General features: G+C 39.1%; 1 protein-coding gene across 17 annotated transcripts in view; it reads left to right on the top strand.

Annotated features, from left to right (window-relative positions):
• The window catches only part of ZBTB20 (zinc finger and BTB domain containing 20), a 622,933-nt gene that overhangs the window by 392,212 nt on the left and 206,155 nt on the right, over positions 1 to 24,566 (top strand). Inside the window, exon 6 of one of the 17 annotated variants that reach the window (XM_081004309.1) lies at positions 21,155 to 21,290. The exons of the other annotated variants lie outside the window; for them this stretch is intronic. The gene's annotated coding sequence lies outside the window, so the exon portion shown is untranslated. The remainder of the gene's footprint in view (positions 1 to 21,154; positions 21,291 to 24,566) is intronic. 17 annotated transcript variants of the gene reach the window in all.

Below are 24,566 nucleotides of genomic sequence, written 5' to 3' on the forward strand. Positions count from 1 at the left end.
CCTTTTAGGGCAAAACTATGAGGCCCTGTTGTTTTTGCTGCAATAAGTTAACATAGCTACTGCTCTGGAAGTTGCTGGTGTTTTCATCTTAACTTTAAGCTGCTGCACAGGCAGGGTAGGTAATGCTCAACTGCAGCAGCAATGCTGGCATGGGAGAATCTAGCCTCTATACACCATCACCTATGCACCATTTTCTGCATCGAAATAGCCTACTTATGAAGATATTGTGAGCTCCACTAAGTACAAAAAGACAACTGAATTGTGATCTTGAGTGGGAATATAATGGAGGGAGGGAAAAGTTAAGCATCCCATGCCACCAGTGCTGCTGATCTGATCAAATTGGTATACACACACACACACAAACACACACACACACACACACACACACACACACACAGTGCCAGCTACTTTTCATTGCAAAGTGAAAAGTGGGAAGATTTGATCTCTGTTCTCCTGCGTCACATATAGTCTGAGAGGTACTGGTGTGTGATACTCTTTGTCCCATCGCTATTCTTTCTATGTCATGCCTTGTATTTGCTTTGGTCTCTATCATGGAACTGTCCCTCTTGGTTTGGGGTGATCCAGGCCAGACTGTGGAACCTGTGCAGCATGACAAATGTTGCTGTTCAGCTTTAGTCAATTTCATTCCTTAAGCCAGACCTTGCTGGTACAGAAATGCATTCTGTTGGGGGTTGAAAAAGTAGCTTGAGGTACTTCTCAACTGAATCCCATGCATTCACAGAAGCAGGTGAAAACTGGTTGAGTGAGCAACTCAACACTTGCAGAGTATGACCATAGCTGAGTGGTGGGTCACATAAATGGCCGCAGGTTCAATCCTCAGAATCTGCAGGTAGAGCTGAGAAATAACCCTGCCTGAAACTCAGAAGAGTGCAACAGCTAGTCAGTGCTGACAGTTCTGAGCATAGCTGTCAACTTTTCCCTTTTCTTGCGAGGAATCCTATTCGGAATAAGGGAATTTCCTTTTAAAAAAGGGGAAAGCTGACAGCTTTGTTTCTGAGCATGATGGACAAATGATTCGACTTGGATGTCAGGCACCTTCCTAACTCCTTCCAGTGTTCTAAGACTTCTTCTGCTGTGTGTTCAGTTAATACACGAAGGCACATCTGTCCTGTGGCTTATATGTGTGGTTTTACAGCAAAATAAAAGAGGAATTGCAAGTCATTTATTCATCCATGTTTTTGCTGTTTCTCTGAACATGCAAAGCAGCTCAGAGCAGTGAAAGGATTATTACTTAATGCTGATTTTAATCTAATAAAGTACCGTTGGTTTTAGTGGAACTATTCCCAGTTTATGGCAGGCCAAAGGAGGTAAGAATCAGGCCCTGGGTAAGGACTTTAAGATTTAGCCTGACTCTAATCCTTCTGTATTTTATTTATTTATTATTTATTTATTAAAAATCACATCTATGCTTCATGTTTATAGCCTTTGCCTCAAAGTTCACTTAAAAGCAAACTAATAAGATTTTTCTATAAAATGCCAAAAACCCTAAAAATAAAAGTTGTGCAGCTCTCAGCCAGGGTGGGAAATTCCATTGTGGCTCCATGCCCATGGCAGGTAGAGTGGAATTTAATGAAGGAAACTGCTGTGTTTTTGTGTCTTTCTGTATGTTTTTCCTTTAAAACCGAGAGCTGGGCAGGCTTCCCATTTGACCTGATATGACCCAAACAAATTGCTTCTTATATAAAAACAACTGCAGACTTAGAGAATGTGAAAATGTGCACTGTATCCTTTCCCCTCCAACTCGGCAGGGAGAGGGGAGATGAAAGCCTGAGAAACAGGACAGTTCTGTCCAGAGTTGTTGAGTGCAGCCATCACTCAAGTTTGATAAAGGAAGATTAGAACAGGGTTCCTTATGCCAGAGGGATTCTTTGGGAGTTAGATTTTGGTATGAGATTTTGTTTTGCTTTTCTGAGCAAGGGCTGGGTTTTTAAGCACACGCCTTCACTGTTTTATGGTTCTGTATTAAGGAAGGGGAGGAGAGAGTGCAATTCTTAATGGGGAAAGAAAACACATGCGTTATTCCAAAACTAGGGATGAAGAAAGGAAAGAAAAAGTTGAGCAGGGCTGGAACGAGAGGAAATAACTAGTTTGTGCTTTTAGGGCATGTGCAGTGATATTGTATTTAAATGTGTTGCCGTGGCATATGTAAAGTCAGGTTTATTTAAAAAGAAAACAAAGCAAGAAGGGCATTGTGTGCTCATGAAATGACTTAATAAAACCCTTCCCTTTATGAATTATTTTGATCACATGTCCCGTTGTTTAAATTTGCTAAAGTGCTGTGCTTTTTTTTTTTTTTTAATGTCCTTCTCTGCAGAACTGTCTGTTCTGAAGTTGGCACCTTCCACATAACAGCATGCAGAGATTAAAGCCGGGGGAGGAGAGAGGCTTTAATCAGACCAGAGGACTAATGTAATGCATACTGAAGCTCAAATCTGCTATGAGTAACAAATGAAATGAATTTCAAGGTCTTGGCTGATCTTGGAGCATGTAGATAAATATAAATTGGGGAATGTGCCCCTCCACAACCCCCCCCCCCAATCATAAATACACGTTTGATCTCAATTGAACTTTTACATAAGTGTTGTTTGAGACTTGGGATGACAGGCATTCTTATGAAAGCAGTTACAATAGAAATAGTTTGCTAACTCTCTTCAAAACTGCAAGAAATCGCTTCTCGAGGGGTTTTGAAGCACCTGGGCTGATTGATACGTTGCGCACCAAAAGAGAACACACAGGCACTTAGTGGAGGCAGGACTTCTGATAAGCATGCAGAGCAAGCAAGGGCTGTCTCTGACATTCTGGTCTCTTTCCTTCACGAAGAAGCAGTTTATCGTATTAAGAGGTTGTTTTTTTAAAAGTTAACTTTTCATGCTAAACTTTATGTCATGCAACCTCTTCCAAGAATGTGGATACCTTCTTTTTGCAGGACCAAGACGTGTACACTATATAAAAATGAGTGATTAATGGAATTCAAGTGCTGTGGGGGTGGTGTCTCAAAAAGCATCTTAAGACCAGGCCTCACTTGTACAGTTGGTAGTAGGCCTGTCGGCGTGGGGGGTGAAGTACTGTATAAAAATGAAGCATATTAGAAATATTATTTCGGTTGTCTTCATTTTAGTCTTCATTTTTTAAATTGCGTCAGTGGCAATAAAGGTCAGTGTCTCCCCCCATTCTTACCATCTGTATTCATTATTTCTGCCCCCTGCCTCCAAGCTTTCTGCTCGCCACTCTTTTCCTGTTGTGTACTAATGGAGGTGTTTGTCATGAGAGAGGATGTATGTAAAAACTGCATCTGCAAATAGATGCTGTTTATCTTAGGAACCTGTGAGAGGAAACAGAAGGATATGGAAACACACCTGTCATAAAATTGATCATAAATGTTTACAAACTATTATTCATAGGTAGCATACATGAGTGAATTGTATACTTTTGTAAAAAGAAAAAAAACTAAATGAAAACTATCTCAATATAGAAATGAATACAACATATGGGGTGTATGTGACCATTGAGTAACCTCAGAATCCCCTGTGTCTTCTTCACTATATTGAGGCCTTAAGGTGCAATCCTATATACCAGGTAGCCAACATGACCCTCTTTAGTGCTGCTGGGATATAACTTCCATCAGCCCACAGAGATTACAAAGTATGGCAGTAATATCTGGAGGTACCTACATGATTGAGAGTAAGCTCCATTATAGGATTTACTTTATTATTATTATTATTATTGAAAAACAGGGTAAGGACATTGTGGATTTTAGCTGCTAAGAGAACACAAAGCTTGTTCCCACATTATAGAGGCTCTTTGCCATAGTCTGAACTTTCGTCGTCTCTCCACCCTCTTCCCAGCAGTTTTCTCCCTCCACAAAATAAAAGGTTCCTGTGTTTTGGAATGTAGGCATCTGACTATATCTAGAAATTTCAAGTGCTTTCTTCCTATAGAGGGCACAAATTGTCAGTTTTCCTTTTTAAAGTTGCCATATTGATACTACTTGGAACAGTGGGCTGGTGGAGAAATCAACGTGTCTCCTGTGAGACCTCCATCACTTTGGAATTGCAAGCCAGTTTTGAAAAAAAATTGACTTATGTTAGAATAATAATGCCCACAGTCCATTTTACCTGCTCTGAATATCAAACAGGTTATTTTGGGGATTTTTTTAAGCCAGGCTAAGTCACATGTGTTCAGTACATACGTAATGAATAAGTTCCTACATGTTGTAGGTCAGAAGTAAAATACTTCCCATTTCTGTAACAAAAGTGAAAAAAGAAAGAAATTGGTCTTACCATTTCATTCTATAAAATGGGGACAAATAATATATTTTGCTGAAGTCAAGACTCTCCCTCAGTTTGTCATCTCTTCTGTGTACACTGGATGTAGTCTATTGGAGGGACTATTATCATTATATTGTCTTCTTAAGGTGTTCATTTTTATCATTTTGTATTCATTGGAGCTAATTGCTTTGTGTGAGCTGAGCTGAAATTTTCAGGTGACATTTTCCTGAGAAACTTAATGAGATTTCCCCCCAACAATGCCTTCAAATGATTCTAGGTCTTCAGCGTTGTGGACAATGCAAAATGCAGGTGCTCCTAACCACTTACGCCCTGTTTAGGGAAGGTTTTAATGTTTAACAGACTATTGGATTTTAATATTTTGTTGGAAGCCGCCCAGAGTGGCTGGGGAAACCGAGCCAGATGGGCGGGGTATAAATAATAAATAAATTAATTAATTAATAATAATAATAATAATAATTATTTACACAAAAATCAATCTTTATGGTGAGCCACACTGCTGAGAACCTGTTGGATAACTTCTCCCTGCCTGGAGAAATTCAGTAAAATTGTGTCCCACCACCGCCATTATTTATCCGGCTGCAAATATGGTGGACATTTTTGAAATGACATTTTTGCAGAGTTCTGATGTGCAGTGTTGATTTCGTTAACCTCCTTAAACATTCTAAAGGAAAGGCAGAGAAATAAAATAATAATAATAATGTTATTATTTAATGTTTATTTTTTGATATAATAATTCTGTAAAAAATAGGAGAATGATTGTTAAATAGATATACTTCTTAAGTTGCTCAGCATTACGAATTTTGGTTGGCCAGTGGCTTATAACTTGCCCAATTAAGTAGCATTTATTTGCTAACAGTTTATTAAATTAAGGATCAGCCACAAAAATAATTAAGTTTCAAGAAAACATACAAAAATGGTAAAATAACCCTAGAGTGGTTCCTCCTAGTCTATTTTCTCCTGTGCCAACAAACTGAAGTAATACTCTGCTCATAAATGTATTTGTGTGGAAGAAGTCCCTTGGACGTGGAGTTTACTTCTAAGTAATATAATTAAGATTTATATGTAAGTCTATCTTTTGAAATTATTGTTGTTGTTGTTTGAATAATGAGGGTAAATGTAATGTTTCTTAGTTCAGAACAATTTAGTTTTCCAGGGTCTGAGAAGCAGTTATCATGATAACTTTAGTAGGCATACAATTATATTATGGCTGACTTGTTTCCTATTCATTTTGCAGACTAGAGTTTAGTCTCTAGCCAAGCTTTGTACAAATTATATATTTCCATTTCTCAGCTGGGCTGAAATCCTATGCCTTCTCTTTGGGAGTGAGCTGCACTGAACATAGACTTACTTTTGAGTAAACATGCAGAAGATCAGATTGTTAAACACTGAAGCCTGTCCTACAATTCAGACATCTGAGAAGTACTTGCAGAGGTTTTATTTATTCCAGAAGCTTTTTTTAAATCCACATGAATAAATTAAGTCCAATCTATTATGGTGAAGTATGGCAGTATTATTTATGTTACTTTACAGATTGGGACATGAGGTTCGGGATGACATGGCCAAGGTCACATAGCATATTAGTTCCTACCAAGAGTGGTTATTTGTTTGATATATGTAAGCAAGACAGCTGGTAGAGGAAAGGATGGGTAGATAATGACATGTTTGGGAGGAGTCCACAGGGCAGTAGTTGAGCATCTGCTTTGTGTATAGAAGGTCTCAGATTCAGTCCCTAGTATCGTTGTCAGAAAGGGATGGGAATTGAAATCAAGGGCCTCACTTTCAGAATTTCCCCAGTCTGAAACCCTGGCAAACTACTGCTGATCAGTGTAGGCAGTACTGAAATAGATGGACCAATGGTCTAAGGCAGCTTTCTATGTAGGTGCAAATGTATCAATCTCTGACATAAACGCAAAATAAGACATGACTTTCTCCATGACCTGGGACAAGGAGTCCTTACCCTCCTTTGTATGATAGCAAGTAGTGACTGCAGCCCAGCATGAGCACAATCCATGCCTGCAGTGAACTTCCAGCCCTGTCCAACCATTTGGAGACAATACTCCATCCTTCTCTGGCCACCCGGGTTCCTGGGAGGCTTACTGTGGACATATTTAATTACTGTATGTTATCCTCTTGTATGTTATTGTCAGTGTCCTGATTTTTCTTGTGTATCATGACAGCCTTAAAAAGGCACACTGCATCTATCCTCAGCCAGTGAAGTGCAAATTTTATATGAAATAGTATATCTAGGATCTTTCAATCTAGAAGTAAGGTGATGCTACATTTGAATATATTTTCTGGTTCCATTGTGATACTTTCAAAAGAAATATCTGAAACATAAAAATAATGTTGGAACTCACCGAGATGAGTTACTTTTATTACTTTCAACCAGTATTGTATTTGAAAATCACATTACTACTGTATCTTTTCTATAGCGTTGCCTGCAAATAAGTGCTCCAGTTTCAACAGCTACAGACCTGCTTAAAGTGGACCAATATGAACTAGGAGAATGGTACATGATGGAAATTATTCTTGCAACTAAAAGATGAAGTGTTGCGTTTTCTTTCCACCTTTCAAGTGTTGGCTCATGTTCTTGCAGGTCGTTTATATTGCATGAAACTCATTCTGAATTTTGCCTTCACGAAGTTGGCAGTTGACAAATACTTGTCCCCTTTGCTTATTTTGATTTTGGGTCCTTTTTTTTGCTTTGCTGCTGTTGCTTCTGGAAAGTTAAAAAAAACAAACCTTCTGCATCATCCAGAGTATTAATTCTTAACATGTAAGGGGAAAGAAAATAATGACTCCAGTGCTTGGAGCAGACACATTGCCATTCCGGTCCTTTGGGCGGGTCCAATATTTCCATGCTGCAGTGTAAAAATATTTCCAGGCACTAGAAATAGCTGCTACCTTATGATACTACCTTTCAGAAGCCAAGTGACTTAACAGAAACAGTGATTTTACTGACTGCAGACCAAAAAAAATGTCTATAGTAAAAAGTTGCCTATGCTTAGTCATTTATTTGCTTTAAAGAGTCATGTTACTTCCCAGTGACTCAACTCCTCCTTGCAGTCATTGGGAAATTTAAAGGAAGAAAACGCTACTGACATTCCTGTAGTATAACAATATTGTCCATTGTAAATTCATGCCAGATAGGAAGCGATGCATTAGCGATGCATATCTGTCAATTCCCAGGATGTTTCAGATTTTTGAGGGCAGTTCAAATGAAATGGTGAAGATGCCATGGCATGTTGTGGCAGGCTGGCCTGGTGAGAACTTGGATTCGGAGCTGTTTGTTCTTAAACATGAGCAGTAGGGACAATTGGGGAGGGGAGCTCAATGGCATATAACCTGGTTTGCCTCTTTGAGTAAGAACATATCCAGCCTAAGGATTTCACTTGGAAAAAAATAAGAACTTTGTCTGCAGTACATGTGAATTCATACAGAGATGACAGTTCAGGACTGGATGAGCCATTGTGCATTGCTTTCCTGTTCCCTTAACCCTCATTTTATCATTTAAATCGTATGTCTGTCACCTGGCTTGGTTTGATAGTTATAAAACTTTCAAGGAGCAGCCTTTTCAAAATTCTTAGAGGTCAAAATGAGGGGGAAAAAATGTAAAATGAGTACAGTGGTACCTCGAGTTACCAACACCTCAGGTTACAAACGCTTCAGGTTACAAACTCTGCTAACCTGGAAGAGTTACCTCGAGTTGAGAACCTTGCCCCAGGATGAGAACAGAAATCATGTGCTGGCGGCGCAGCAGCAGCAAGAGGCCCCATTAGTGAAAGTACGCCTCTAGTTAAGAACAGTTTCAGGTTAAGAACGGACCTCAGGAACGAATTAAGTTTGTAACTACTGTATCTTATTTAGAATAAAAATTGTTGTTGCTGTTTTGTTGTTGCTGTTTGTTGTTTTTTACAAAGTAGCTTACAAATATATATATATATATATATATATATATATATATATATATAAACTACAAAAGAATGGGCCAAACAATCTGTGCTGGGTGGGTAGAGAGATCAAAGGGCAACACTGCGTTCAGAGTCCTGTCAGCTTGTCAGCTTGTTCCAGGTGGGACAGCAGTTTTCTTCTTTTTTCTCCTGGGGTTTAAGGTGTGTGTGTATATTTGATACTACTTCAGTACCCAATGAGATGGAAAGTATCTTGGCCATCTCTAGGTTGTTATAGGCTGAGGGCCCGATATGATTGTGTGTCAAGGAAGCAAAGGGGTCTGTATGCAGCAAATTCAAGGACATCCCTCAAAGCACCCACAGAATACCCTGTTTTAGCTGCTACACCCACAGAATACCCTGTTTTAGCTGCTACTGCTAGCAGGAACACCCCCAGCTGTAGTGCTTCATCCACCGAGTTATCCAGGGGACCTCTAGTGCAGATGTTCTGCCTTGTCTGTGGAGCTGGGAAAAGGTCACTTCTGCCTTGCCCAAACCCTGTCAGCCAGCTTTTGGTAGCGGTTTAGGGCTGTTCTGTAATACATTAAACTAAGTAAAAATGAAACAAAACCCCACAACAGATATGTAAAAGCAACATCCAAAATAAACAGATAAATGAAACTTATAAAAGCTAAAAAACCCCAACCCTTTACATGTGAACATTAATTTTGTATGAATCAAACATGCCTGAGTCTAACATTGGAGTCAGGTTCATCTTATTAATGTTATATTATTAGTATCTGTTATAGAAATTTGCTCTTGCCCTAATGGTCTGTATACCACCAACAGAATTTTAACTGCTCTCTTGTTGATTGATTCAGTAAACAGTTATTTTGACTTCTTGGCTTTTCATCATGTCAATGTGGCCTTCTTTCCTTTCAGCTTGGTTCCAAAAGTACTTTCCACTGACAGGAGCCTTATTCACACGAACAGAGCTTGCATCCCTGCTGTACTTTGGTATTTTGGCTGACCATCTCTACTCTAGCCTCCTTATTTGCCTCCTGAATCCCACAGTTTAAATTGCTTAATCTACAAATACTGGCTAACTAGATATGGTTTTGGATTTGTCCCAGATATTACTCATGTACTTTCATTGGCATTGTGAAATATATGAAGCCTCAGTATCAGTACTGTCGTCAGCCAGTTCAAGGTGTCACATTATAGGAAAGTGCTGTGGCAGGGTGGAACTGGAATTACACTTGTTATATGGAAGAACAAAATTATCATAAAAGTATTTGCTGGCCCTAAAGTCTATGAACTGGTAGCATTATGACCAGAGATTTCATTTTCATTGCATATGACCACATGCTATTTTTATATGTATTTTAGCATGCATTATCTTAAGTGGGAAAAGTATCGTTATGGCAATGTTGATACAAACTGAACTGAACGTTTCCAAGTACAAGTTACTCACTAATACTTTGTGCAGCAAGAAGAACAGGTTTGTGAATGAGAAACAACATCGTTAAAAAACATATGTTTTTCATACATCTAAAAATACTTCTTTAATAGCTTTCAAATGCATTTGACAATAGAAAGTCTAAAATTAATTTTCCAGGGAAAATCTTTTTTGAGGAACACAGATTCAAAGTAGTCCTTTGACTTGGTATACTTTTTCTTCTTAAATTTAGATCCACATTAATTAATTTGGAGCCAACAGGAAGTGTTGGGTGAAATGTTGTGGGTTTTCTGTTCTTAGTGCAAGTTTTCTTCTCTATTTGTTAGTTTAATGTCATATTCCTTCTTACCTTCCAAGTTTCATCTGAATTCTACATTTAAAGTAGTAATTCTCACATGTGTCAGGTGACTCTGATCCAGAGAGTAGTAGTGAAGTACAAATTGTCAAAATTGACACAGTTTCAGACCAACTACCTCTGAATCATTTAAAACAATGGCAAGATTCACAGTTGTGTAAAACTCAACAAACCTTTGGATAATTGCTTTAAATTATACATTTGCTCTAAATCAAGATTTTCCACATATGCAACTGTGTTGGTAATAATTACTGTAATTAATTAATTATTGGTATTGCTCTCACTTCACTTTCTTATGCAGGTATATTGCATCCTATGATATTTAAATCCCGGGTTTTCTCTCTTCTCTTCTGCACCTCCTCTCTGAATGGCAATATTCTGGATTTTCATTATGCTGTACCTGTGGGTCTTCTACTTTTTCTGTTCTTAAAGAACACACACAGAAATCATGGCTTGTCTTTTTGCCAGTTGACAACTCTTTATGCTTTCTGTTAAATGAATTAAATTAGATGATGAGATAGAATACAACATCCTGTCACAAGATTGTCTTTGTGATTTGTGCAAACAGTTGTGCAAACGATCAAATGTGGCAGAGGCTCTCAGTCTGTCACAGTTTGGCTAACAACTGGGAACATGGAGTGGATAGATTCAGTTCCTGAGCTGCCGGTTGCCTTTTCTTACATAGAGCTCTTCCTTTTCCCTCATTTTAGATTCAGCCAGGAGTCAGAATGTCCACTCTTGGCCAGCTGAAGTATAGGCAGCTGTGTGGCAGCTGCAGATGACTCAATCCAGCATGACCCCATTGGCAGTCTGTGGCTGCTGGACAGGAGGAAGGTTTCTTACACTTCCTTCCTCCTAGGGCTGGAAACGGAGCAGCCCGTGGCCACCCAGTAAGTGATTGTTAAACCTGCCGAAGCTAAAGTAGGCTCTGAATTATCTGGAGGAGCTCTGCCAAGCAATGGCAAGATTAGAGAACTCTTGCCTTACTGTGAAACTTCCCCCCTTCTGTTGAGTCATCTTCCTTACCACAACAGCAGTAAAACAGATATATTTAAGACCAAGTACCATGATCATTCAAAAGGGGCAAGATAGCCCAAGAAACTCTACTGGCAGATTGGTGCTTTCTTGCTTGAACTATTTGGGGAGTATTTGGGTGTGGCCTTTCAGCCTGAAGTAGCTGGCTTTCATAAAGAAGCTGTGGGCTTCTTCTCCATCCCACCAAGCACAACTCCTATAGACAATATTTATCCACAAGTTTTCATTCCCTGCTATTCCTGATTTGCAAAAAACCCCCGACATGATATAGGGTCACTTTTAGCCCAATGTGTGATAAGCATTTAGTATCTAATCAGTTTACCTTGGCATTAACTTTTATAGGCAACACAGAACATTTTGTCTTGTTTTTCTAGGCCAATATGGTTTCTCCCTCTCTGCCCCACTCCCAGAATTTGTGGCCAAAAAAATTCCAATCATCTATACTTTTAAAAGGCATTCTCTCACACTTATTCCGGTTCTTTCATTAAAAATCATGTGTGTTATACTCAAGTTTGGTAGGTTCCAGTTTAGTTGCCACAGAAGATAAAAGCAGTAGTGATAGATGAATATGGAGCATGATTTGACAGCTTCATTTAGGTGCTTGCTAGGACTTGCTCTGGCCCAGCTGTGTTTTTCCTTCTCCTCCCCCCCCCCCCAATTATCAGCTCTTCCCTATTATACAATGCTTTTGACTTTTCCCCAAGTTGGTGGTGTGTGTCTGTAGTGTATTTTTAAGTCAGCTTATGATGTGGCGACATGTTTCTGTGGATTTAGGCCAATGCTTTAAAGTGTTCTTAATGTAATCTATTTTTTTTTTTAATCTTGAGTTGCATGCTCTGCCACAGCGGCACCCAAAGTGATATACAACATCAATGGCAATTTAACTGTCAGTTGTTGTTAGCTGCTCTTGGTAGCCAGAATTATTTTAAGAAAATCTGACCCCAAACCACAGCTTGGCTCATTCCTAATATTTGAAATTAAAATGCCTTCCTCTGTCGCTCCACTTGTTTTGCTCCACTCAAGCAGAAATGGATATAAAAATAAAATGTTTAAAACAAGCGTTTTGAAATAAATTCAGACTTGCTGCATTCGAATATTTGCATATTAGAGTTCTGTATCTTTTTCAAAAGACCCTGGTTCTACTGACAAATTAACAGACTATCAATTGCCCAAGTTCAAGCTTCACTTCATTTTAAATGGGTAAAATTACTTACTCAAATTACTTGACATTTGATTTAGGATCAGAGATAATTTTGATTTTAAAGGTGGATGCAAAAACAACACACAGCATGAGAAAGAGATAAAGACTGGTGATGATAGGATTATGCTCTTCAGTCCACATATGACTGTTAATTTCAAAATTTAAAATAATTTTATTCTACACTACTTTAGATACCATTCAAATTTCCAAAGCAAGTAACTTCCATTTCTTTTTTTTTATATATATGAACTGTCAATCAGATTCTAATTAGTTACAGTTGGCACAGCAGCTCATGGGGATCCAGCTTAAGGGTTTGGCACACTTAGAAGAAGAACATAAAACTATTGTGCCGGATAAAAATTTCCTTGGTGTAGCTTGCAAAAGAGTTTTGTTCCTATTTAGGTCAGGGAGATTGTCATATTTTGGGGGTTAGTTTGATTATTAGTTTGCACCACTGTTGGGAAGGATCCAGGTGTCATCCTTACTGCTGCTTTAGCACAAGCTACCAACACTATTGAGTCTATAAAATGTATATGGTGCTGTAGTCTAAACCACTGAGCCTCTTGGGCTTGCCGATCGGAAGGTCGGTGGTTCGAATCCCCGCCACAGAGTGAGCTCCCGTGCTCTGTCCCAGCTCCTGCCAACCTAACAGTTCAAAAGCACGCCAGTGCAAGTAGATAAATAGGTACTGCTGTGGCAGGAAGATAAACGGCGTTTCTGTGTGCTCTGGCTTCTGTCACGGGGTTCCGTTATACCAGAGGTGTTTTAGTCATGCTGGCCACATGACCCAAAAAGCTGTTTGGGGACAAACCCCAGCTGCCTTGGTCTGAAAGTGAGATGAGCACCGCAACCCCATAGTCGCCTTTGACTGGACTTAACCATCCGGGGTCCTTTACCTTTACCTTTTATATGGCCCCAGACATGTTCTGTAAGGACAGCTGAAGAATATTTATGCAGACAGATAGATATCACAGAGCAGGGTGAGATTCTGAAGGCAGACTTAGTGGCCTTGGAATACGGCAAAACTGCATGGAATGCTCTTATAACTGTTGGGACTTACAGCCTGCACGATGGTAGCTAAAACAGCAATGGATTCTGCAAGGGTGGCCCCAGTCCTAAATATGTTTATTTGAAAAAGAGTGTCACTGAAGACATTAAGATTTAATCCCAAACACTTTTTAAAAAAGCAGTAGCTGATGAAATTGTGCTGCTTCATGCATGGCATTTTCCCTAGAAGTGTGTATTCTGATGCCAGCCACAAGCTTCCCAGTGAGCAGACAACTGTATATATGTGAGCAGACGTATATGATATTCTCTGATGATTTTTCGCAAATGCTACTGCAAGGGAGAAAAACACAATTGCAAATGACCTGTTTGAAACTAATATAAGCTCAAGAAATCTTAACAAATGACTGTTTCTTGATGCTTAAAAAACAAAAAAACCAGGAAGAGAAATTTGAGCTGGATGCACATCTTGGTTCTCCAAAGAGAAACTGTTTAAATAATGTATATTCTGTAGAGGAGTAGGGGTTGCCTGAAGCCTGTTTATTAGTTAATAACCTCCTCCTACCTCCCAGCACTAATCTTGTAAAGATCCTGATTTAATAAATCCAAGAAATTATTAAATAAACTAAGTATTTTATATTACTTGTCCTCTTTGAATCCAAATTGCAATACAACAGAATTACATTTTATAAATAACACCTTTCGTACTAGCACCACAGGGCATGGTACAAAAGAATCTAAATAGAACATGAATGCTGTAATCAAATGCAGACCCCAGGAAGGCAGATTGAAAAGGCATGTTGCTGGTTAGAGCAACAGACAGGGTAAGTATAGAGGGTCACAGCAGAAAAGTTGGTTTCAAATACAAGTGCACAATAGAATGAAAATTGTTTGCTTTGCTATTCCAAAACATGACTGATGCCTCTCATCTAAATGATCCAGTTTTATATATACAATGATTTAGGAAAGGGAGTTCAGGGACATAGAGTAACCTTTGTATTTTTCTCCTTCATTTTCTTTCTTCCTATCTTTAAATTATAAGTGAACAGGGGGCTTTTTCTTCATGGGTAGATAAATTGTATCTTCTTGGTGGTGGTGGTGGGATTCCTTGGTGAAGCTTCTTCCAAATCTTTCCTGGCCCATTTTGGCCAGGGCAGGTGAGGAGGGCAGCTTTCCCCTTCCCTTTTTTGCAATATGCCTTTTCTAACATAGCTCAATAGGTAGAGCATAAGACTCTTAATTTCATCATTGAACCCAAGATAGTATTCATAGGGTTTCCAGAAAGTTTCCCATTCAAACACTGACCAGGCCCAGGCATGTGCCTTCAGACCATATCCTGTTAACTGTTTCCCACGCAAAGGAGTGCAGCAAATCATTAAAAAGGTGAGGTAGCATATTTCATTTAAAATGCAAATATTTTATCTTGGTGCTATAAATGTCTTGATAATAATGCAAAGCTCTTCCATGCCCTCTGTATCTATATTCTTTATCTGGTAGGTAAAGTCCGTAGTTCATTTTGTTTCAGTTGGTTATACCGGAAGAAAGAACATTCTGCATGTTCAATATTCTTAAAACATATTTTTCAAGGAAGTAGACAGGGCAGACTTAAACTTATCCTATTAATACATTTCTCCTATTCTTTGACACATAGGAAACCATCTCTACTAAATATTTCTATTAGGTTCTACTCGCTAATGGGTCCCTTGCCCTGGTTACTATGAAAGTTTGCTGTAGCCTTGAGTTGTGGTATTATTGCTGTCGTTCGGTTCTATGAGGTAAAAAAAGAGTGCTTGTTATAATAAAAAGAGGCTCTAATTGTTGGGTCATGAGTTAGTGCAGTGCAGAGTGTTTCATAGTAAAATATTCCCAAATCTGGTTTTTGCTATGTAATTTTGGGTCAGATTAAGGGGACTACTGGTAGAGCATATCCTTTGCATGCAAGAAGAGCCCCAGTTTCAATTCCCGGCATTTGCACTTAAAAGGATCACATCAGACTGCAGCAGAGGAAGAGAAAGGAAGCAGAGATATCACATCAATTCTTTTGAGGCACCAGCTGCCTTTGGTTCTCCCAGATCCACCACTTTGCAGCAGCCATTTGAACAGGTTGTAGCAGAGAGAGAGGAGATGAGCAAGACTGTTTTGCGAGCTCTACTGAGAAGCCAGGTGCCTTTAGCTTTCCTCAAGCAGGCTGCAGCAAAGAGAAAGATAGGAGGCATGGAGTGGTTTGCTTTTCATTGAGCTATAAGCTGCTCTAGAGCTTTTTTGGCTAAAAAGTGGAATACAGATGTGTCGAAATGAATAGCCAGTGGTGTACATGCCTGAAAGACCCTGTAAAGCTGCCACCAGCCAGAGGAGGCAGCATCAAGCCCTGTCAAGGAATAGTTTGACTTGGGATAAGTCAGCTTCCTATGTTCATGCAACAAACCATTAATGTGTAATAGCAAGTATATACCAAAGGTACCTAGTTTTTATTTATTTCAGTTAATAACCAGTTGGGGAGGAGGGAAGAAAACGAAATATTATTTATTGATTTTGGAACCCAGCACACCTTAACAGAAAGCTTTATGAGGCAGCTCAAATACAGTGGTACCTCTGGTTACAGATTTAATTCATTTCGGAGTGCCATGCACACCCAGAAAAATCCATAACTAAAGGCGCCACATCTAACCCTAACTCTGAAGTATACACTTCCAGATTAGCTGCGGCTGTAATCCAAATACTCCGTAACCTGGAGGTTACGTAACACAAGGTACCACTGTATATGAAATAAGAAAAAGGCCCATAACAAAAAAATGAGAAAAGCAGCATCAAATCATGTTAAAAGCAACAGGAAAAAGCAGCAGTTCTAGATGCTTTCCAGAATGCACTAAAAAAAGCACACAATGAAGATTTCGAGGGAGAGCAGAGACAAGGTGCTAGGCACAATAAGTCCCTGTCCCTTCTTACCAACTACCCTACATAGTCATTGGAGTACTCTGAGTGGGACCCTGTGTATGGCCTCCGTGCCACTATAAATTAGATATAGGAATGCTTTGCAGTGATGTGGAGATTATCTGTGGGGTAGCGGTGACCATATTCCTTGCAGAAAAACAGCCTGCAGCACAGAGCATCTGTCATGTGGATATAATTCCAAGGAGCCCCCACCTGGTGACCATTTTGTGTGCAATGAACATATGTGGTGGTTCTTACCTCCTGCTGATTAAGATAGTTTCTCTGGGAAGGTGAAATTATGGGCAGCTAAGTACAGCAGAATTTGCACAGCCGCTTGAAACATAAGCACAGTCAGTGCGCTGCATATATCCAAAGGGCAAATGATTATCGGTTCCTAGTTTAATAGGACAGATCTATCATGTATCATAAATATTGATGAAGAACGTGTGATGCTTCAGGCGACACAAATATTAAACTATTTACAGTAGTTTTCAAAAAGGTGTGCAAGTTTTAAAGGGCAGAATTTTCTTCGTTGTTACTCACTATTGTCTCTGGCCATTAAGATTCCAGGTATCCACATGGTGATCATGTGAAGAAAAGAAATAGGTCTCATTTTGTAAATGAGGAACTGGAAGAGACATAAGGCACTTAGCTCTTTTTGGCAAACTTTTTTACTCTGGAGTTGTCCTGTTCAAACCAATCGTACTCAATTCAAAATAAATAATAATAATAATAATAATAATAATAATAATAATAGAATAGATTCAGGTTAGCAAATCATGAGTTTTCTTGAGGGAAGTGGGAAACTGGTTGGGGAGAATTTACCCCCAACCCTCAGGCATGCAAGGGCAATACTTTATATACACAATACTATTTTTCTGTTGACTGTAAAAGGGTTAGAATATATTGAAAAAGCGTTTGTAAAATGAGCCCCCTCCCCAAAAATAAAACAACAGCCCAGCAGAGTATGTGCTAAATTACTACAATCTGAAATTGAAGATTCAGAGAAATCTCGACCATATACGAAGGGACATCCTTATGCTAAGTGACTCTTTCTGTGGCCTTGTGTATTACACATACATCTCACATATGTTTTTAAAACTGTCTCCAAAGCAAATACAGTACCTAGCGTTGAGCTGTTTTATGGCTTGTTGATTACTTTTACTTAATTACGTATGAGCAAACGGGTCTAATGATGAAGAACAAATCCCCTGAACCAGTGTGCAAACAGTGCAGATAAGGGGGGGAAGATAGGGCCTTCTAAAGCAGTCTGCTGTTTTAAAGGTAGATGAAATATTTAGTGGCACCAGCAGGAGAAAATGAAATATGAGATCTTGCATCCCAAGTTATTTGTGACCTGTTAAAAGACAAGCTGCAAAGCACCTTTACCAAATTAAAACTTTGAAGAAGGGCACAAATGGGAAATGTCAGCACACTGAAGGAACGTGATTGCCCTCCTGTCTCTTATTGTTATGTGAATTGGAGCTGTGACTGCAGCACCATAGGTGATAGCAGAAGAAATGACATGATTCCGATTCTCTTTTTAGCATGTTGGAATCCCAAAGAGGTGAAACAATATCTTTCCCCTTTTCCTTTAGTTGTCATCCTGGAAAGCTATCTAGGTTTGCTTAGCCAGCATGGTGTAGTGGTTAAGAGCGGTGGACTCGTAATCTCGTGAACCGGGTTCGCTTCCCCGCTCCTCCACATGCAGCTGCTTGGGCTAGTCTCACTTCTCTGAAGTCTCTCAGCCTCACTCACCTCACAGAGTGTTTGCTGTGAGGGAGGAACATTGTTTGGAGATTATAGCCGCTTTGAGACTCCTTAAGGGAAGTGAAAGGCGGGATATCAAGTCCAAACTACTCCTCCTCCTCCTCCTCCTCCTCCTCCTCTTCTTCTTCTTCTTCTTCTTCTTCTTTAAGAAACTCTGCACTGCTCTGATTGTGTTTACTTTCTGTGGCCTCCATCTATGACACATCCATTTGGAAATAAATCTCATTATTACTGTTTGCAGGTAAGGGCACTTCCAACTGAGCATGTTGGTAGGAGATCATCAGTCTGAATCAAAGTACCAATTACTCATGAGCCACTCGTTTGGAAGTAGAGGTCACTATGCTAATCACTGCTAATTTAGATGGACTAATTGGACAAAAGGTCATCACCACCAGTGTGGTATAGTGGTTAGAGTGTTAGACTAGGAACAGGGAAACCAGGGTTCAAATTACTGCTTGGCCACAAAGCTCACTGGGTGATATTGGGCCAGTCACTATCTCTCAACCTAACCTCCCTCACAGAATTGTGAGGATAAAATGGATTTTGGGGTGGGGAGGAGAACCATGTAAGCTTCATGGAGCTCTTTGGAGGAAAGGTATAAATAATAACTTAATGATGGCCTCAAAACCGTACCATAAATTTTATCTTAATTTTGTCCGTGAATGATTTGAGATGCATTTCCTGATTACCTGCTAGTGTAGAGTGCTTCCAGACTCATGTTTACTCTGAGAGTAGTTCTCATGTTTCTTCAGTATCCACACAGCATCATTGGCATAAAAATGCTGTCTCACATTTCTTTCCTATTTAATCTGGATTTGCCATTTTTCAGGAATATCTGATAAGTACAAATACCCTATTGCCAATGGCCTGATCCATAGCTGAAAATGTACTGTAAGTGCTTAGAAACACAGTTTCCATAACTTTCTTAGCTCCAAACAATAAGACAGCAATTGCAATAATGCCATGGTTGGACCAACATGTCATAAAATTCCAGACACAAGTCATCTTACTTTTTAAAAACTTTTCTTCACGCTTTGGAACTTCAGAACAATATAAAAATGTGGAATACATGTTGCCTTGTTAGTATGATGTTAACCAGGTTGAGCATCATAAGTGCAAGGAGGACACAGGTATAGGCAAAATGTTAATTAAATATTTGGGCACCAAAATCTGAAGAAGGGTTGAAAATAATTAGAAAACTGCTTCCATTCTTTCAAAATCTGGTTGACCCAATAGTTGCTGGTATCTCACTGCCTGATATTCCTCTTTCTGTTTACACATGCTCTATAATAGTAAATAATAAATACTCAGAATGTCAAGGCTGTTAATTTAATTTTGTAGTGTTTATGTATATTATACACAAAGGGCCAAATTATATTTATACCCATACAAAAATTATTATTGAGGCATTGTAAGTTCAAAATCCACTTAGCCTAATATGAACTTTCATTTGGTAGCATTGGCTCTATTTCTAAGTTCTGAGGTTAAAAATATTTTCTCAAAACTCAGTTTCTCCTACTTTAGGTTCTTACTCATTCTTCCCTCCAGTGCTTTTTAAAGAACAATCATCAGTTTTTATTTCAGTGAAGTAAAACTTGACTCTCTTGTACTGTATATAAATTGTCTTCTAAGTTCGGAAACGTAATGATCCCAATCCAGCTAAAGTTAATTGTGCTCATGGCCCATTAATAACAATAGGATTTGTTAGCCATTACTCACTTTTTCCAGTGTTTCCATGGGATAGTCAAGACTAACTTTTACTTTATCAGGGTGGTATCAAACAAAGGGTAAAGATGAAATCTCAGCACCTAAATTCTCCAAGGCTGTGTTCTCCTTTTGCTATGGATACTTTTATCTCATGCAGCCTAAGGATGTTTTCAAGCTGCTTGGGAGGAGGGGACTAACCACCTTGCTCCTTGAGAATGTGAGAATCTTGTTTACGGTATTATTATGTTTATGTTTACTTATACTCCGCTCTTTTCCCCTGACAGGCATTCAAGGCAGCTTAGCGCTAAAAATAATAATTAGAAAACAGTTAAACATTAATAGAATATATGATCTATCAAAACATATAGATCATTACAAGAAAAACATCACAGTACCAGCCCTTTCCTTAAAAACGGTCAGGGTACAATAGCATTTATTTGGACTCACTGATGGTAGTCTGACTAACAATTCTGCAGATAGCTCAGCCCACACTGGGTAACTCATTACTCATATTAAGAGCACATACTAGGAACAGTAATTATATAAGGTGAGGTGGGTCCCTATGAGTTCCTCAGATTACCTATTCTGTGCTTGAAAGTGCCTTCCTATCGTTTGTGAAGGTGGTGCTGCAGAGCGGTGGAAGTCAGCCCAGCAGTTCATTCTGCTTGTAAACTACCCCATGGAATAAAGTGGTTGGTCCCTGTTGTCCCCAGTACAAGATCACTCCCGCAGCAGCAGCTTTTAGTGTCCTGCCCTACATTCTCCATATCCCTGACCACCTACGTATTGTGTACCCGCTTTGCATGATCTAAAACCAGTACCGTCTGCACAATTCTTCCAAAGCAGTTGACATTTAACCACTGTGCTTAGCCTATACTTACCCCTGTATTCAAGCAATTCTGAATTGTGACTGAACAATTGATACATTAAAAAATAAATAAAATTCCCCAAATGGCCGGATTTGGAGATGGGAAGGGGGAGGGCACATTATCAGTACTATCAAATCTTTCTATAGTTATCTGTCCTCTCCTGTCCCTTGCCTTGAACTTCACAAGTCCTAGATCGGCAAAGTGGAATTTAAATACATTCATTGCTTGCGTGATTATTAGGGCTAAAGCAATTAAGTTAGTAGGCTGTTGAATTTGGACAATTTGTTTTCCTACTGAAAACTGCATGAACCTCCCAACATTGTTTGTTTTTATAGTTTCTTCCTTTCTCTGTCTCTCATATACACACACTCTTTCTTTCCTTCTCTCTCTCTCTCCCCCCCCCCCCGCTCTGAATTTCAGAGACGCTGTTTCGAGAGACACGGTTGCGTCTCTGGTGTTGTATAAAATGCTCCATCAAGAGGCAATAATGTACATTCCTCTGGCAGGACAGAATGGGCTTTGCTTTTTTCTGTTTATTTATAAGACATTTCCTCTAAGTTAGTGGAAGTTTGATCGTTAAGAGGCTCCAGTGATTTTCCTTCCCACCTCTCCCCTCCCTAAGTTCTCTGCCTCAGCACTCCCTGTGGATCCTTGTGAACTCAAAAAGCTGAGGCAGGCGAAGCAGCCAAGCCTTGTCACTCTCAAGAGGCAGAGAGGCTCCTTCGTCATCACTTGGAACAGGAACTACAACCGTGGTGGTGAGTGATGAGGATTCAGATATTGTGATGTGGCTGCAGCTATTGGTGCTTCCGAAGCAAAGCAGGAAATAAAATATTTGTTTTGTTTTCTTATCACACTAGAGTCTGAAGATTTTAGCAGTTTTTACAGAGCTGCGAAAGCTTTACTCTACATTAATTGCTAGTGACAGACCAATCAATATTGTTTAGGTTGACTTTCGCTTGCAATGGTGGGTTTTCCTGCTGTCACCAGTGGGTGTCAGCCTTGGCAGTAGCTAACAAGGTGCTTGTAGGAGACACGAGTGTGCTGTTGGAAGGGGTCGGGAAGAAGAGAAAATGTTAAATCCTTCACTTGGATTCTTTGTCTGGCAACTTTTCATGCCTGTGTTTCTGAGCATTTACATTATGCTCTGAATACCTGATTGCCCAGCCAAGCAGAAAAGGAACTTTCCAGTGAATGCATAGTAAAAGAAAATGCTTCTATAAAAGCAACCTTTGGGAATAAGAGGGAAAAAGTAGTTCGTTTATAGATCGGAGTTCCTTTTTTTTTTTTTTTTTTTTTGCACATGAAGGGTTTTTTTAAAAAAAATAAAAAATTAACTCTTCACCCTTCTGTTCTTTTTCCTTATAAGATGATATGAATAATTCACACGTGAGGCTTTGTGGGAATCTTCTATGCAGACGCATGCTTGGCACCTGTATTTCTCCCTGCAGGTTCAAAAGCAGATGAAGGAAGGGATATTGAGTAGGAAAAGGTGAGAGGGTTGCACAGCCGCTTCCCCTTTCGCCTGCTCATCCACTCAAATTTGCCGCCTTCCATGCTTGCTTCATTCTTCTTCTTCTTAAACGCACACATTTTGAGTCTGATACATGTGCTAGTTTTGCAACATCTAGTTTGGCCCATAAAAACATGTTCAGACCTATAAACGTTGTGAAAACTTAGACATAGCCAAACCTTAAAAAATAAAATACATGGAGTGATTTAATTAAAATTCTTATTCAGAGGCCAAGCAATTAAAAAATACCTATTGCTACATAGAAAGCTGCCTTATGTCAGCTAGTCCAGCTAGCTCAGCATTGTTTACTCTGACTGGCAGCAGAGCTCCAGGATTTTTTCTCATTCCTGCCTGGAGATTAAACCTGTGGCCCTCTGCACGCAAAGCAAATTCACATCAGTGTTTGCAAATGTGGAACAGGCAGGACAAATTTCATGTTCTATTTAGCTAAGAGGGGGAAAATACAGTTGAAAGGGAACACCTGCAGTCTTTAAATATTTTTAAAGATATATTTTAATCACCTTGAACTAATGAGACAGAGTAGACTGTACAAGCTAGGTGAATGAATGGTCTTATTCTAAATATGAAGCACTTCTTCTGTCTGGAAAATACTTCTGAATGGATCTTTTTCCTGGAAATCATTCCACACCATGATGTCTACAAAACGCACTCAGAGACAAGGCAGTACCACCCAAATTCAAAAACAGTTATTAGTTAATATATGTAAAACCTATCACCTATACAGTATGGTTTTGCTATGTAAAAATATTATAGATGTCACCAGTGCTTTCTTTTTCTGGCGGTATGCAGGGGTACGCATACCCCTAAACATTTTGTGAATCTAAGTTTGACCTCATTGAGGGGCAGTATTTCAATATGAGTAGGAAAATTAGAGTACCCCCCTAAACATTTTTTTAAGGGGGGGAGCACTGGATGTCACTCAGCACAATGAGTGCAACTGCTTCTTAATGTGGGTTATGCCCTAATTGCCACCAAGAAAATAGTAAACTAATTCTAAGTAGTATATACCATTTTTATTGATGCGAACTGTAACCAGTATGCAAATGCTAATTTTATGGAAATTCTGAGTTCCACAGCTAAATAATGCTTTGTGAATGATGAAAGAGGCTCTTGAGAGAGTTCAAGGGTTTCTCCACTAGTGCCGAAAAGTGTATACATCAGATAGTGGAAACAGTACGGTACATATTTTCTGGCAAATCACACATTGTTTATTTCCAATAGAAATCAGTTGAGTTTGGGGGATTTTTATAATGATTTATGACCTCCTGTCTTTTAGCATTGTGCTATCTGTAGGTGAAGACATACAAAACATGTTAGGTATACAGATTTGGTGTGAACTCTCATTCACTGCCTTGAAACAAATGCCCTGAAATGAAGTGAATATGTGCTCCTTCAAAACACTTCCATCAAACTGAAAATGTTGCTTCTCGCTTTCCCTAAGTTATTAATGAGCATGGAAACAAGTAGCATTGACTCTGCATCATGAAAATAGGCTATTGGTTGTTCTGTTTTGTTCAACCACCAGAGGTTAACTGTTTCTCTCTGCCATTTTTGTAGCCAGTGAGCCCAGAAAGGTAGCATCCCCCCCCCAATTTTTCAAATATATTTCATATTATTCTAATGGAAAGTGCTTCGCTTGCCCATAATTTTTTTAGAAACCAAACAAAATTGTGATTTTTAAATGAGTAGTGCAATTTGCTAGTTTGGTCCCATCAAAAGATTTGGGGGAAGTTAATTCAAAGGCAAGTTTCAGTCTGCCATCTTTATTAAAATTGGTGTCTGGCATCCCAACAGTGATGAAGACCACCGCTCTCACCTTGGGAATCCTCATGCTGAGTTTGGCAACAGTCTCTCAAGAGGCCACCAAACCTATCCCCCAAACAGGTGCCTTCAGGCCAAGTCACATTTCTGCCATCATTTGGTTCACAACGGGTGTGGCATGAGAGAATAGCATAGCAAGTGTGGTGGTAAGATTCAAGGACAATCCCCCAAAAATAAAAATAAAAACATTTCATTGTAGTAGAGTAGAGTAGAGTAAAGTATCAAAACGGGTTCTTTTTTAAAAAAAATATAGAATATGTAGCTGAATTGTTTTATACTTTCTGGGTGTCCCATGATCATATTATATTATATTATATGTTACAAAACAAGCATTTTGTTGTTGTTTACCAACGTATTTCTTATCAATAAAAAATTCAGTGTGATGCAAGCAAATTTTAATTCCCAGAGGGAAAAAGTTTAGTTTAAAAGACCTCCTCACAGGGTCACTATCTATCTATTTATTTATTAAAAGGTATACATGACTTTATTGTAAAAAAAAACTTCAAAGTAGTTTACAAAAAGATAAAACAATAAAAGTGAGAAAACATACAAAAGTTAAAATACTAACACAGATTAACAACTTTCTCAGCATCTGGGTAGGCTTGTCTGAACAAGAAGGGCTTTAGCAAGCACTCAATAGGCAGGGAGTCCCAAAGTGCAGGTGTTGCCACAGTAAACA

Source organism: Podarcis pityusensis, assembly GCF_964106645.2.
Source record: "Podarcis pityusensis genome assembly, chromosome: 4".
Classification (NCBI taxonomy): Eukaryota; Metazoa; Chordata; class Lepidosauria; order Squamata; family Lacertidae; genus Podarcis; species Podarcis pityusensis.